Source organism: Pipra filicauda, unplaced genomic scaffold (genome assembly GCF_003945595.2).
Source record: "Pipra filicauda isolate LSUMZ 115617 unplaced genomic scaffold, ASM394559v2 scaffold1232_size21512_pilon, whole genome shotgun sequence".
NCBI classification, from domain to species: domain Eukaryota; kingdom Metazoa; phylum Chordata; class Aves; order Passeriformes; family Pipridae; genus Pipra; species Pipra filicauda.
Window position 1 is genome coordinate 5778 of NW_024103688.1, and position 15736 is coordinate 21513.

Consider the following 15736-nt stretch of genomic DNA (forward strand, 5'->3'; position numbering starts at 1 on the left):
GCGGGGCAGGGGTGAGGGCGGCCCTGCTGGGCCTTGTGGGAAGGAGGCGGCCTGGGCCTTGTGAGGGCGGCCGGCGGGAGTGGGCACTGCCCCGCCTCAGGGCGCCCAGGGCAGGGCCCGGGACGCTCCCACCGGGCCGCAGGCTGCGGTAGGCGCTGGAGCAGCTCCCGCATCACCCGCTCTGGCTTTTTGCTTCAGCCTGGAGCCGGGCTGCCTCTGGACACACTGCCATCAAATGAGGCTCAGGACAAAGTGGGGCCACCACAGCTCTCAAGAAATACCCACCCAGCGCTCCAAGCCCGCCAGGCCAAAGTTCCAGGACAATTCCCCAACTCCTTTGTCTTGTCCCTCTTGAAGAGCAGACACCTCACCCCCCTTCCCCTCACAACTGCTCTCTCCTGCTGCTTTGCCAGATACCAACAGTGAATTTCTGCTCTGCTCCTCCACCAGCCAACAGGCAGCACACAGCAGGGCAGGAAGAAACTTTCAAACACATCTTGTCCCACTTTGTCTTGATGACAACACCAACTGAAAGATCAGAGGTTCTGCACCAGCTTTCTCAGCAGAGGGACACTACAATGGACCACAAACAGGCTGAAGAAATTTCCCTTTTTCTTTATGGGCTACAAACTGATCTGCTTCCCACGGGATCAGGGATTTGCCTGTGTTTTAAGGCTACCAGGAGCTTACTCACTATCTTCTGCCCAGAACACAAAGAGGAGGGCTCGAAAGCACTGCAAGAGTCTGGCAACTGAGTAGCAGCAATAGCTCACCTGGAGGCCATGATCTTAACACCACTGTGCTTCAAGCCTTCCCGGAGGAAAGGCACACATTTGCCTGGCCTCTGGGACAGGCTGAAGATGCAGCTGTGAGCAGAGCTGAAGGGAGCAGAGGACAGCTCTGGCTCAACCTTCAGGCCTGGCTTCTCTTTCAGCCTTGAAGATGTCTGCTGGACTGATTTGCACTCAGACCAAGGGCAGAGAGAGAAGTCTTAACTCCCGGCCCAGGAAGAAAGCCTTAAGACGCCTTCAAAAATATGACTCTCCTCATCCCTCCCACCTAGGCCCAAAGAGCTCCAATTCTGTCACCAAACACAGCAGTTCTCCTCAAATGTCGGGACAGTTGTGGCGGCCGTGCCCTTTCTGCCAAAGTTGGACAGGTCCCCACCTGTCCCAGAGGCAAGCAGAGGGAAGAAGAGGGGACAGCCTTGGGATGGGGGAATGGGAGAAGCAAAGCCAGCAGGGGGAACAGAAGAAAACGAGGACACATCCTGGAGTCTTGACGGCGACTGCCGTTGGTTCTGGCGGAGGAGCCCCTCTATGCTGTGTGTGCTTTGGCACAGGCTGCACTGTGGGTATGGCCCTGCTCTGCTGGTGGCCACTGCTCACCCTCTGCACAGAATCACGGAAAGACTATCAGTCCTTGAAGAAGGGCCCTGGAATTCCCCCCACCTGGTGGATCTGTTTGGTGGAGGGTTCCTGGGTGGAATATGGGACAGACTAGATGGGACTGACAGGGTTTTGGTTTTCCCTGGGGCACCAGCAAGGAAACAAATCTCCAAGAGTCGGGTGAATTCCCCTTCCCCCCGTTTCCCGGCACACACGGGAATCTGCTGAGGTTGGACAAGACCAAGGTGGAGCAGCTGGGTCGGGGCAACCCCCGGGATCGGTGCAGGCTGGGGGAGGAAGGGATGGAAGAACCTGCTGGGAGAGAGCTCTGGGGGTGCTGGTGGGTGACAAATGGGACACGAGCCAGCCCTCTGCCCAGAGCTGGAGGCAGCACTGCAGGAGGGGTCTCAGCTGAACGGAGCAGAGGGGCAGAACCCCCCTCCCCTGCTGCCCACGCTGTGGGATGAGCCCAGGACACGGGGGGCTGTGGGCTGTGAGCTCCCATTGCTGGCTCCCATCCTGCTTTCTCATCCTGGCTCTCCTCATGCCGTGGGTGACAGAGAAGATGAATCTTGTGCCCTTTCCTGTTTGAATAAGGAGAGGCCTCTGGGAGAAGAGTTGGATTCTGTGAATCCAAAATAAGGCGGCTCTGTCTTGGCTTCTGTTTTGGCAGCGGGTCTGAGGGTTGAGCTTTCCTTGAGAAGGCCAGGGTAGGCCAGAGTTCTTCTGGAGGTGCCACTGGCTGCTCCTTGCACTTGGTGTGATTTCTTAGAAACAGGCCCTGGGAACAAGCTCAGATCAAAGGATGTGCTGGTTTTGGACACTCTTCATGCCCTTGGCTTTTAGAAGTCGAGTAGTAGCCAAGGCTGTGGAGGGTAACTTTGCGAAAGCCTTCCTGCCAAAGATGACTCTGTGTGTGCTTGTGAATGTTTCAGAGCTACTGAGAGACTTGCAGAGGCCAACACCAAGCTTTTTGGAGTGCCACAGAAGCAGATCTGTGGTCACAAGCAGCGCTGTCAGCGGAGTTCTGGCTGCAAGTCCACTTCTGGATTCACCTGGCCTGGGACATGTTGGCCTCAGTTTGGGACTGAGCAGAAGTCTGGCTCTCAGAACACCACCCAGACACCTGTGGTAAAGCCCAAGACTTCTGCTCATCAGGTTTGTCCAGATTTTCCAGAGTGGTCAAAGGCCCAAAAAGGTTGAAATGGAAGCAATGAGCTGTGGAACTCCATTCTTTTCCAAGAGAAACTGTGGGCAAGAGCTCTGTGGCACAGGAACCTCCCACCTAAGTTCTACCCTAAATTTACACGTAGTAATCTTCTGTAGTCTGTGGGGTTTGGCAGGAAGCCAACTCCAACTGGCTACAGATGGTTTTGGTGTCAGAAGTGGGATTCTTTTGGTTCCTTTGGTTTTGTTGTGGGAACGTTGTCTGGGAAAGCTGCCAAGAGCAGGTTTGTTTTGTAAACATCCACCATTGTTTTGGGACACTCCTGGGAGAGCTGCCAAGAAGGATTTTGTTTATCTAAACATAGCTTTGTTTAGGAACAAGAAGGGAAAATAATAACAATGGCCTTTTTCCTAATTTTTTCCTGATTCTTGCTGGTTTTGTGCCTGTCCTAGTACATCCTGTGAGGGACCGTTCAGATGGATGGAACGAATTGCTTCCTTTCCTTAATTTCGACACCCACGGCCTAGTAGCCAGTTTCCTTAATGGTGACCTTCAAGGTTTGGTAGCAAAGACTCCAAGATCAGCTCTAACCCATCCCTACATTGCTCAGCGACAATGATCCTAGTGGTGAAGGCAGCGAAACTGCTACTTAAAATTGGAGAGGTGGTGCTGCATTGGTCCCCTTGTTGTACGAAAGGAATCGCTGGAGCTTTGGGGACAAGAAGTGCCAACGGCCACGACAACTGTACACAGGCAACAGTATCGGAGGAACCGAGATGCTGTGACCCCCATCCATCCATCCAGTACATCCATGACATCATTGTGGGGGGGACACAGCAGAAGAAGTTTTCGAGAAAGGACAGAAGATCATCCAGATTCTCCTCGAGGCCTGTTTTGCCATCAAGAAGAGTAAGGTCAAGGGCCCTGCCCAAGAGATCCAGTTCCTAGGGCTGAAATGGCAAATGGACGACACCAGATACCAACAGACGTCCTCAACAAGATTGTAGCAATGGCTCCACCCACAAACAAGAAAGAAACCCAAGCTTTTCTTGGAGCCATTGGCTTCTGGAGGATGCACATCCCAGAGTACAGCCAGATGGTGAGCCCTCTTTACTTTGTGACCTGTGAAAAGAACAATTTCCAGTGGGGTCCTGAACAACAACAAGCTTTCAGGCAGATCAAGCAAGAGATTGCACATGCCGTGGCTCTTGGAGCAGTCAGGACAGGACCAGAGGTAAAGAATGTGCTCTACTCTGCAGCTGGAGATAAAGGTCCCTCCTGGAGCCTCTGGCCAAAGGTGCCTGGTGAGACGTGAGGGCGACCACTGGGTTTCTGGAGCCGAAGCCACAGAGGTTCTGAGGCCAATTCCACCCCTGTGGAGAAGGAAATCTTAGCAGCCTATGAAGGCATACGAGCAGCTTCAGAGGTAATTGGTCCCAAAGCACAGCTCTTCCTGGCCCCCCAGATGGGACCCCATCATGCAAAGTGTAACTGGTTAAGGGAAAAAGGGGGTAGGGTTTATCCATTTTAGGGAAAGGGTGGCCAAAAAAGGAAATACTGCAATGCAGCAAACTTTGGCCAATCGGGGAGCGGGGTCTAAGGATACAGACATCAAGGGGATTTTTCATCAAACAATTTCAGGGGACAAACAAGGGAAAAACTACAGTAAATGTTTAGACACAACCGTAAAACTGGAAAGGCTTTGGGTCTGAACTTCCTGAAAACTTCATCCAGGGCTTTCATCCTCTGGAGGGTCACACATTTCTTGTTGTCTTCTCCAGCTTTCAGATTCAGCAATGTCCTCACTCCCGACAGACCAGGGTCCCCTTTCCAGAGTAATGGAGGAGCACCGTGATTTTTTAATCCAAAATTCCCGGATTGGAATGAAATGCTCTGGAAAGGCTCTGGAAATCATTGGGTGTTCACAGTGAGTCTCTGGTTTCCCATCCCCTGCTTCAGATGTGAAAACATGTTCCTTGCAGTCGGAATGTAAACTCATCAGCTCCATTAAACTTGAGCACTATATCCCATCATCCAGATCATCAATGAAGATGTTCACCAGGAATTGCTGATCACTGGCCTCCAGCTGGATGTTGCACTCCTGATCACCACCCCAGCCAGCAGATTTCAACCAGCCTGCTGTCTGCTCATCCAGCCCATACTTCATGGGCTTCTCTGTGAGGGAGCCCTGTCTGTGTGCACTAGTACACACATTCATTTGGATTTTAAAAAATCAAACAGAAGTGATTGTTTTAACAGCACAATTATTTTTCAAAGGGAAATAGAAGGGTAAGAGTTTTTAATTTTAATGATCATGTTTTACATGATGCTAATTGACCTCTAGTAGAAATGAGAGAGCACCTTAAGAGACAAATCTACATTCTCTATTTATGCCTCTGAATTACAGGTATGGCTTTGATGGAACGAGTGCCTTCAAGCTCCATTGGCAGGCACTGTTTGAAAACTATTTGGGTGATTTTTGATAAGAAATGAAAGATACAACAGCAGGAAGCCATTCAGCAATCCCTGACAAGGGAGGTCCACTGTCAATTGCTGGGAGGGCCCCCACCTGTTTCTTTTAATGGTGCTCCCAAATCCCACCCCTTGGGCCTCCCATCCCATCCTTTTTGGTCCCTCAGGCATCTCCTCCCCAGGATCTGCTCTGTGCCCTACCCAGGGTCCCCAAATATCCTCCCATTAATCATTCCCAAAGCTTTTCTTTCCATCCTTCCCCTCAGACCTTTGCCTTTCACCCAGGCCACTGCCCTGGTACCTCCCAAGACCATTCCTTGACTCCCTCTCCACTCCCAACCATCTCCCAGTGCCCTCGTTTTTGTCCTCCTCCATCCTCCTCCTCCTGTCCCCACCAAGCCTCTCCCTTGCAGTCCCCATGTCCCCACACTTGAATTCCTTTCCCCTCCCCTGCATCCCACACAGGGCCCCTTCAACACCCCAATCCCAGTCCCGTGGGCTCCCCAGTTCCCCCCAGTTCAGCATCTTTGGGTCCCCCCCAACCTCCCCCCACCCTCCCTGCAGGCCCTGAATTCCCCTGGCTCTCCTTGTCTCCATCCCAACCCTGGGCCCTGCAGGAACTGGGATCCCAGGGGAAACTGGGTGCAGTGGGGCTGGGGGGAGCAGAAGGGATTTTCCCCCTCAGACGGGGGGCAGCCCTGGGCTGGGGGGGCTGGGGACCCCCGTGTCCCTCCCCCAGCCCCACAGGGGCCAATCCTGCTTAACCCTTTGCTCTCCTTGCCCAGGCACTCTTGGCAGGAACCCAAAATGATCTGCGGGAGGTGAGTGGGCCGGGGGGACTGGAGGGCATCCAGTCTGGGAACTGGGGGACACTTTGGTCCCCCCATCCCTCGCTGGCACCGGGGACATCCCAGTGACCAGCCAGGGCTCCTGGTCTCTCTCCAGCTGCATTTAGTGGACGTTGGGATCCTGAAGATGGCTCAGGTGGGTACCAGGAGTTCTGCCTGAGTTGGGTCCTCCCCTCACATGGCCATGACACTTCTGGCCATCCCAGTCTGCCCCAGTATACCCCAGTGCACCTTCCCCAAGGATCCCATTTCTTCCCCCAGGCTCCCAATACATCCCACTACACCCAGTGTGTCCCTAACCCTGTCTTTGTCCCCAGCCCCCTGTGGTGGAGAAGGTGCTGGGTCCTGTTGGTGAGAAAGGCGTGGCTGCATCCCTGGGTGGCTGAGGTGAGCAGTGCCTGCAGGGAGAGGGGTCAGGACAAGGCCCCTCTCATGTTGCAGTGGACTTTGGGGGTGACATTTGGGGCTCTGTCTTTCAGGACTGGTGGTGACACCCGTGCCCTGTCCCCCTCCAGTGGCATGAGGAGATGATCATCCCTGGAAGAACCCCCTGCTTTCCCTCAGAGCCCAGGGCCATTTCCCCTGAATGATCAATAAATCCCTTCAGCAAAGCTACTCTGCTTGATCTTGTGTGTGTGTTCCCAACTTCATGTGTGTGTTCCCATCTCCATGTGTGTGTTCCCATCTCCATGTGTGTGTTCCCATCTCCATGGGTGTGTTCCCATCTCCGTGTGTGTGTTCCCATCTCCATGGGTGTGTTCCCATCTCCATGGGTGTGTTCCCATCTCCGTGTGTGTGTTCCCATCTCCATGTGTGTGTTCCCATCTCCATATGTGTGTTCCCATCTCCATGTGTGTGTTCCCATCTCCGTGTGTGTGTTCCCATCTCCATGGGTGTGTTCCCATCTCCGTGCCTGCATTCCCATGTCCATGTCCCCTCCTTCTCCAGCCCCTGCACACCCGGTGCCTCTCTGGCCGCTCCCCTGCCATGAGCAGAGAGGCTCAGGGGGCTCCTGGGGGTCTCTGCACACGAGATCCCCTTCACCCCCTCGATGTGCATCCTGAGCAGTGCAGGTTGGGGCATCATGGAATGTCCCTGCTGGGGGCTGGGACAGGCAGGGGGCACACGGGGCAGCCCCTGGAGCACCTGGACCTCCCCTGTGCTCTGGGAGGGATGGGAAAGGGGATCAAAGGAGCCAGCGGGTGTCAAATGCCCCCAGATCTCAAGGGCCAGGCTCGGGGCTGAAGGGATGGAGAGCAGCCCTGCATCCAAGGCCATGGGGATAGTGGGGGATGAAAAGCAGGATGGGAGCCAGCAATGGGAGCTCACAGCCCACAACCCCCCCGTGTCCTGGGCTCATCCCACAGCGTGGGCAGCAGGGGAGGGGGGTTCTGCCCCTCTGCTCCGCTCAGCTGAGACCCCCCTGCAGTGCTGCCTCCAGCTCTGGGCTCCTCTGGCTGTCTGCAACGCACCCGCCCGCAATGGCAATGGCTTGGGGGGATTCCCCTGCCAGCCCTGGCATCTCCTGCAGCTCCATGGGCTCCTCAGCACAGCAAAGACACGCACCTCTTGGGGCACTTCCAGAGGAGGCCACCAAGGGGATCCCAGGGCTGCAGCACCTCTCGCATGGAGACAGGCTGAGAGAGTGGGGGCTCTTCAGCCTGCAGAAGAAAAGGCTGTGGGGAGACCTCCTTGGGGCCTTCCAGTACTTCAAGGCAGCTTTTTAGAGACATGTGGGCAAAGGGTTCAGTCGGGCCTGTCACAATAGGACAGGGGGAGAGTTAGACTAAAAGAGGGGAGGTTCAAACTAGAGAGATGGAAGAAACATTTGATGATGAGAATGAAACACTGGAACACATTTGCAGGGAGGTGGTGGATGCCCCATCCCTGCAAACATTCAAGGCCAGGTTGGATGGGGCTCTGAGCAAGGTGATGTAGGAAAGATGTCTCTTCTCCCCCTCCAGGGGATCCCCCGCCCTGTGCTCTTGGCCAGGCCCCAAATCCATTTGGAACCAGAGGGCAGGAAAAATCCCACAGGAGGGACTGCAGGAACAAGAGGAATTTCCCCAGGTGCTCCCAGCTCTGCTCAGGGGGAAGGAAGGAGACAGTCCAGGGGGGATCAGATGCACCTCAGGCACCCTGCTCACGTCTCTCGTCCATCTCTCTCTCAAACACCACACTGGGGACATTTCCCTCTTCCAATGAGCTGCTGATGCCACAGTATGGATGGTCCAGAGTGGGATCATTGGTGTTGAGGGGCTGTAAATGCCTCCCTCTTGAGAGACTTCACCTCCCCTGGGCCTCTTCCCTGTCAGCGTTCCTCAATTATCCAACAAACGAGGCACGAAGCAGAAAAGGGCAAAAGGAAAATCTTCCAGGTCACTGCCGGCTCCTGGGGAAAATGCAAGGCAAACAGTCAAGTCATTGAGCTGAGATGTTTTCCCAGCTGCCCCACAATGGTCTCTTGTGTGTGGTCAGGGGCCCGTAAGGATGGAAGGTGTTGCGGAAACGTGGCCAAAGGTGAGTGGAGAATTGAGGCTGTGGCAGGTGGCGGGAGCCCCCGCTCAGTGCCTGTCCTTGATCTGTGCCCACGGGGGTCCCAGCCCAGAGGGGCCTGTGAGGCGGGTGGGGAGGGAGGGAGAGTGGGGCGGGAAGGTGCCATCCTGCTGAGGGCCAGCGCTGGGCCCAGGGCAGGGCAGGGCCATCCCTGGGGACAGGGGCACTGGGGCAGCTGTGTGCCAGGGCCAGCCCAGTGTGGAGCCAGAGCCCTGCTGGGCTGCCAGTGCCTGGCCCCCCCTGCCTGGGCCAGCTGAGCAGAGCGGGGCCCGGCTGATGCGGGAGGACACGGTGTGCCCAGCTGGGACAGGGGCAGGGCCAGCAAAGGGCATCTGCCCCTCTGGGCTCTGCTCGGGGAGGCCGTGGCTGGGCCTGCACCACTTGGGGGCTGCAGTGCCCGCAAATGGGCTGGAGCCGGGCACTGCCACCACCCCAGCACTTCCCTGGGCCCAGCCCTTGTGTGCCAGGGCCAGCATTGCCCAGTGCTCCCCAGTGCCTGCCCAGACTGGAGATCCCAGTCACCCACCTGTGCCCATTGCCCGTCAGCCCCTTTATCTCCCAGCTCCCTGTTTGTATGTGACATCACATCCTTCATATGCTTCCTGTGACATCACATCCTCCTCTGTGACATCACATTCTCTTCTATGACATCACATCCTCCTCTGTGACATCACATCGTCCCTCTGACATCCCACCTTCCTCTGCGACATCACATCCTCCCCTGTGACATCACATCGTCCCTCTGACATCCCACCTTCCTCTGCGACATCACATCCTCCCCTGTGACATCACATCCTTCCTCTGACATCACATCCTTCACATCCTTCTTCTGACATCACGTCCTCCCTCGGACATCTCACCCTCCTCTGCGACATCCCACCCTTCTTTTCAACATCACATCGTCCTCTGTGACATCACGTTCTCCTCTATGACATCACATCCTCCTCTGTGACATCACAGCCTTCCTTTGACATCACATCCTCGTTTCTGAAGTCACATCCTTCCTGTCATTCTTTTCCTCCCCTGTGACGTACCGTCCTCCCAGTGACGTCACGTCCTTCTCTGTGATATCACGTCCTTCTATTTGACATCACATCCTTCCTGTGACATCACATCCCCCACTGTGACATCACATCCTTCATATCTTCCCGGTGACATCACATCCTTCCGGTGACATCACATCCCCCTCTGTGACATCACATCCTCCTCTGTGACACCACATCCTCCCTTTGATATCACATCCTTCATATCCCCCCTGTGACATCACATCCTTCCGGTACCATCACATACTTCATGTCTCCCTGTGACATTACATCCTCCCTTTAATATCACATCCTTTATATCCTCCCTGTGACATCACATCCTCCTTGTTACATCACATCCTCCTTTGTTATATCATATCATTCCTGTGACATCACATCCTCCTCTGTGACATGACATCCTCCACTGTGACATAACATCCTTCATTGTGACATCACATCCTTCCTTGTGACATCACATCCTTCGTATCCTCCCTGTGACAAAAAATCCTCCTCTGTGACATCACATCATCCTCTGTGACATCACATCCTTCATATTCTTGCGATGACATCACATCCTCCTCTGTGACATCTCATCTTTCACATTCTTGCTGTGACATCACATCCTCTTCTGTGATGTCACATCCTCTCTGTGACATCACGTCCTCCTCTCCGACATCACATCATTCTCATCCTTCCCATGAAATCACATCGTCCCTGTGACATCACCTCCTCCTCTATGACATCACATCCCTCCTGTGTCATCACATCTCTCCTTTGACATCACATCCTCCCCAAGACATCACTGCTCCTCTTGTGACATCAATGGTCCCCTATGATGTAAAATCTGTTATATGACATCCTTCCTGTGAGATCACATCTTCCTCTGTGACATCACACCCTTCATATCCTCCCTGTGACATCACATCCTCTTCTCTGACATCACATTATTCACATCCTTCCTGTGACATCACATCGTCCCAGTGACATCACATCCGTCCCAAGACATCACGTTCTCCCCTGTGACATCACATCCTTCATATCCTCCCTGTGACATCACATCCATCACATTCTTGCTGCGACATCACATCCTCATCTGTGACATCACACCCTTCACATCCTCCCTGTGACATCACATCCTTCATATCCTCTCTGTGACATCACATCTCCTTCTGTGACATCACATCCTCCACTGTGACATCTCATCCTCCTCTCTGACGTCACATCATACCTGTGACATCACATCCTCCTTTGTGGCATCACATTCTTCCTGTGACATCACATCCTCCTCTCTTACATCGCATCCTTCACATCCTTCCTGTGACATCACATCCTCCTCTGTGACATCCTCATGTCCTCGGCTTCCCAGAGTCCCTCAGTAGCTACACGAGCTTAGAGGGAATGAGACTCATCAGGAGGTGTCTGTCCTGTTGTCCTGATTTTGACTGGGATAATGGACTGGTTTACAGTCACTGCCCACCACAGGGACTTGTCTCAGCACAGAATCCTGGAATCATGGACTGGCTTGGGTGGGAAGGGACCTTAAAGCTCATCCCGTGCCACCCCCTGCCATGGGCAGGGACACCTTCCACTAGCACAGGTCGCTCCAAGCCCCGTCCATCCTGGCCTTGGACACTTCCAGGGATGGGGAACCACAGCTTCTCAGGGCAACCTGTGCCAGGGCCTCCCCCCTCACAGGGAAAACTTTCTTCCCTATATCCCCCTAAGCCTGCCATCTGTCAGTGGGAAGCCATTCCCCCTTCTCCCATCACTACAGGCCCTTGGCCAAAATCCCTCTGCAGCTCTCTGGGAGCCCCTCGAGGCACTGGAAGGGGCTCTAAGGCCTCCCTGGAACCTTCTCTTCTCCAGGCTGGACAATCCCAATTGTCCCAGCCTGTCCCCAGAGCAGAGGGGCTCCAGCCCTCCGAGCATCTTTGTGGCCTCCTCTGGATCCACTCCAACAGGTCCATTCCTCCTGATCTGGGCCCCCCGAGCTGGAGGCAGCACTGCAGGTGGGGTCTCACCTGAGGGCAGCAGAGGGGCACATTCCCCTCCTCCCCTGCCCCGGGATGAGCCCCGCACACGGGGGGTTTCCGGGCTGGCTCGTGTCCCATTTGTCATCCACCAGCACCCCCAGAGCCCTCTCCCAGCAGGTTCTTCCATCCCTTCCTCCCCCAGCTTGCACCGATCCCGGGGGTTGCCCTGACCCGGCTGCACCACCTTGGTCTTGTCCAACCTCAGCAGATTCCCGTGTGTGCCGGGAAACGGGGGGAAGGGGAATTCACCCGACTCTTGGAGATTTGTTTGTCTGCTGGTGCCCCAGGGAAAAACAAAACCCTGGCAGTCCCATCTAGTCTGTCCCATATTCCACCCAGGAACCCTCCACCAAACTGATCCACCATGAGGTGGGGGGAATTCCAGGGTCCTTTTTCGGACACTGACACGTCACAGCCAAAGGAAAACCCCTCAGTGGATATTTCCACCAGTTACTCCGGCATTGACAAAAGGACTCCCTCCAACACTCTGCAGAATAACACTATTAATACAAAGTGGCACAGGTTGAAGGTTCGTGGTGGTCAGGGACAGGGTCTGGCTGCAAAAACACACTTCAAACGATGTCAAAATTGTTGTCAAAGCGAAGCAAAGCACAACCTCTAAACCAAACCAATCCACAACTACATTAGGAAGCAAAAGCCAGCTCGAGTCCTTCCAAGCAGTGACTAACACGCAAAGTTGACACTTCCCACCCAGCACAGGCGTCCCTGAGGGGGAGGAAGGCAGGTTCAACCCCTCTGTTGATCCCAGAAGGTTCAATGGAAATCTCCCTCCAATTCTTTCCCCATTTCCAATTCTCTTTGATGCTCTTTCTTTAGGTTTAGGAGGAGTTTGAGGGTTTCTACTGGGAAGTGCTACAATTGTTTCTGGGTGCCTGGGGAGCTTTGTGGGGCATCGTGACCTTATCCCAGTCGGGAAGCAGCAGCTGGAGTCTCTTTGCTGTCCAGGAAGCAGCAGCTGGTTTTCCTCTCTAATTCCTATTCTATGTTAACTTTTAGCCTTCTCTCTCTCTCCACACTCTGGGACCATTTCTCTGGCTTGTCCAGGTCGCCCTGGATGCCATCCCATCCCTCAGGTGTGTCACCTGCCCCGTTCAGCTCAGTGTCACGGGCTCAGGGTGCCCTCCATCCCTTGGCCTCCATCATTAAGGAAAATGCTGGATACTGGGGCCAGGAGTGAGAAATTGGAGGGTGTGGAGTCCAGCTGGGGATTCCTTGCTGGGGATAAGGACAGTGGGATTGGGAAGGGGGCAGCAGTCCTCAGCCTCTGGAGGTGTCTCCTGCAGAGAGGGAAGGACAGGAATGGCTTGGAGAAAGACCTTGCAAACTGCCAGTGGAGGAGGTGCCCAGGATGAGATGGAATTCCCTGTGCTGGAGGCAATCACATCCCCTTGGGGTGCAGGGGCTGTAAATGCCTCCTTCTTGAGCAGCTTCCCCTCCCCTGGGCCCCTCCTCAGTCAACGTTCCTCAATTATCCAACAAAGGAGGCACGAAGCAGAAAAGGGCAAAAGGAAAATCTTCCAGGTCACTGCCGGCTCCTGGGGAAAATGCAAGGCAAATAGTCAAGTCATTGAGCTGAGATGTTTTCCCAGCTGCCCCACAATGGTCTCTTGTGTGTGGTCAGGGGCCCGTAAGGATGGAAGGTGTTGCGGAACTGTGGCCAAAGGTGAGTGGAGAATTGAGGCTGTGGCAGGTGGCGGGAGCCCCCGCTCAGTGGCTGTCCTTGATCTGTGCCCACGGGGGTCCCAGCCCAGAGGGGCCTGTGAGGCGGGTGGGGAGGGAGGGAGAGTGGGGCGGGAAGGTGCCATCCTGCTGAGGGCCAGCGCTGGGCCCACAGATATGATGTCATATGAGGGATGTGATGTCACAGAGGAGGATGTGATGGCACAGGAATGATGTGATGTAACTGATACCTTAAGCCCCTAGTATAGTTTTTATTTTTCTAATTTTTATTAACTTTATAAGATTTATAAGTACTAGAAGTAGATTTGAAAAGCAGCATCCCTCACTCCCTTTCCCTGTATTACAAGTAGTTTACTCAGTCCTTAACCCTCTTACCCCATTCTCTGCTCCCCATATCAAATCTACCCCTGAATTCAGTGGCAATGTTTAGTCTCTTGTCAAGGCAAGGCCTAGGCTGTTTGGAGAACAGCCATATCAGGGCCTGAACACAAAACAGAGTCAAGAACTAGGTGAGTATATACCCTCTGTGCTCTGAAGATGATGAAACTGATGAAGAGGTGGTCCCGAAATACAGCCCAGACTCAATTCTCAGGGGGTGGACCCGGGGTGGACCAGAGCAAAGGCTACAGTGTGGCCACACTTGGGATTGGACAGACAATATTATAAAATGTACCATCTCGAGCACAGCGGCGCGTGTCTAACATCCATTGCCTTGGCACAATTAAACCCTTTGCTTATCTCACCCCTAATTAACTGCTCCTGAGTAATTTCTTTAGCACCAACATTCCACGGCATCACACAGAAGAGGAGGTGATGTCACAGAGCAGGATGTGATGTCACAGGAAAGATGTGATGTCACAGGAGATATGTGATGTCATATGACAGATGTGACAACATAGAGGAGCTCTGATGTCACAGGGAGGATGTGCTGTCACAGAGGTAGAATGAGATGTCACGGGGGATTCCAGAGTAACTTGTGGAAATATCCACTGAGGGGTTTCCCTTTTGCTGTGACATGTCAGTCCCCAAAAAAGGGCCCTGGAATTCCCCCCACCTCATGGTGGATCTGTTTGGTGGAGGGTTCCTGGGTGGAATATGGGACAGACTAGATGAGACTGCCAGGGTTTTGTTTTTCCCTGGGGCACCAGCAGACAAACAAATCTCCAAGAGTCGGGTGAATTCCCTTTCCCCCCGTTTCCCGGCACACACGGGAATCTGCTGAGGTTGGACAAGACCAAGGTGGTGCAGCCGGGTCAGGGCAACCCCCGGGATCGGTGCAGGCTGGGGGAGGAAGGGATGGAAGAACCTGCTGGGAGAGGGCTCTGGGGGTGCTGGTGGGTGACAAATGGGACACGAGCCAGCCCGGAAACCCCCCGTGTGCGGGGCTCATCCCGGGGCAGGGGAGGAGGGGAATGTGCCCCTCTGCTGCCCTCAGGTGAGACCCCACCTGCAGTGCTGCCTCCAGCTCGGGGGGCCCAGATCAGGAGGAATGGACCTGTTGGAGTGGATCCAGAGGAGGCCACAAAGATGCTCGAAGGGCTGGAGCCCCTCTGCTCTGGGGACAGGCTGGGACAATTGGGATGGTTCAGCCTGGAGAAGAGAAGGCTCCAGAGAGGCTTTAGAGCCCCTTCCAGAGCCTCGAGGGGTTCCCAGAGAGCTGCAGAGGGATTTTGGACAAGGGCCTGTAGGGATGGGAGAAGGGGCAATGGCTTCCCACTGACAGAGGGCAGGCTTAGGAGGATATTGGGAAGAAAGTTTTCCCTGTGAGGGGGGAGGCCCTGGCACAGGTTGCCCTGAGAAGCTGTGGCTGCCCCATCCCTGGAAGTGTCCAAGGCCAGGATGGATGGGGCTTGGAGTAACCTGGGCTAGTGGAAGGTGTCCCTGCCCATGGCAGGGGGTGGCACAGGATCAGTTTAAGGTACCTTCCCACCCAATCCAGTCCATAATTCCAGGATTCTGTGCTGAGACAAGTCCCTGTTGTGGGCAGTGATTGTAAACCAGTCCATTATCCCAGTCAAAACCAGGACAACAGGACAGACACCTCCTGATGAGTCTGGTGACCCCTCTCGTGCAGCTACTGAGGGACTCTGGGAATCTGAGGGCATCAGGAAATTGGGAAGGGAGACTTAAATGTGGGGAGAACAGGGCCCCGTTTTCTCCTCCCCTTTCCCTCTGGGAGTCACCACAACACCTCCCTGTGGGTCACGGCCTGAGGACAATGGCCAGGCCCCAAATCCATTTGGAACCAGAGGGTGGGAAAAATCCCAGAGCAGGGACTGCAGGAACAAGAGGAATTTCCCCAGGTGCTCCCAGCCCTGCTCAGGGGGAAGGAAGGAGACAGTCCAGGGGGGATCAGCTGCACCTCAGGCACCCTGCTCACGTCTCTCGTCCATCTCTCTCTCAAACACCAAACTGGGGACATTTCCCTCTTCCAATGAGCTGCTGATGTCAAAATTTGGATGGTCCAGACTGGGATCATTGGTGTTGAGGGGCTGTAAATGCCTCCTTCTTGAGCGACTTCACCTCCCCTGGGCCCCTCCTCAGTCAA

The 15736-nt window shown here is 54.5% G+C and overlaps 1 long non-coding RNA gene across 4 annotated transcripts; it reads left to right on the forward strand.

Annotated features, from left to right (window-relative positions):
* The first annotated feature begins 2326 nt into the window (after positions 1 to 2326).
* LOC113990245 lies at positions 2327 to 6491 on the forward strand. 4 transcript variants are annotated; one of them, XR_005566306.1, is made up of 9 exons: positions 2327 to 2546; positions 3009 to 3655; positions 3816 to 3982; positions 4338 to 4483; positions 4595 to 4845; positions 4964 to 5849; positions 5974 to 6012; positions 6138 to 6263; positions 6356 to 6491. It is a non-coding gene; the product is annotated as an uncharacterized LOC113990245 (long non-coding RNA). The 4 variants fall into 4 exon arrangements; XR_005566305.1 differs by having other exon boundaries at positions 6194 to 6263; XR_005566302.1 differs by having other exon boundaries at positions 4964 to 6012.
* Positions 6492 to 15736: the final 9245 nt, after the last annotated feature.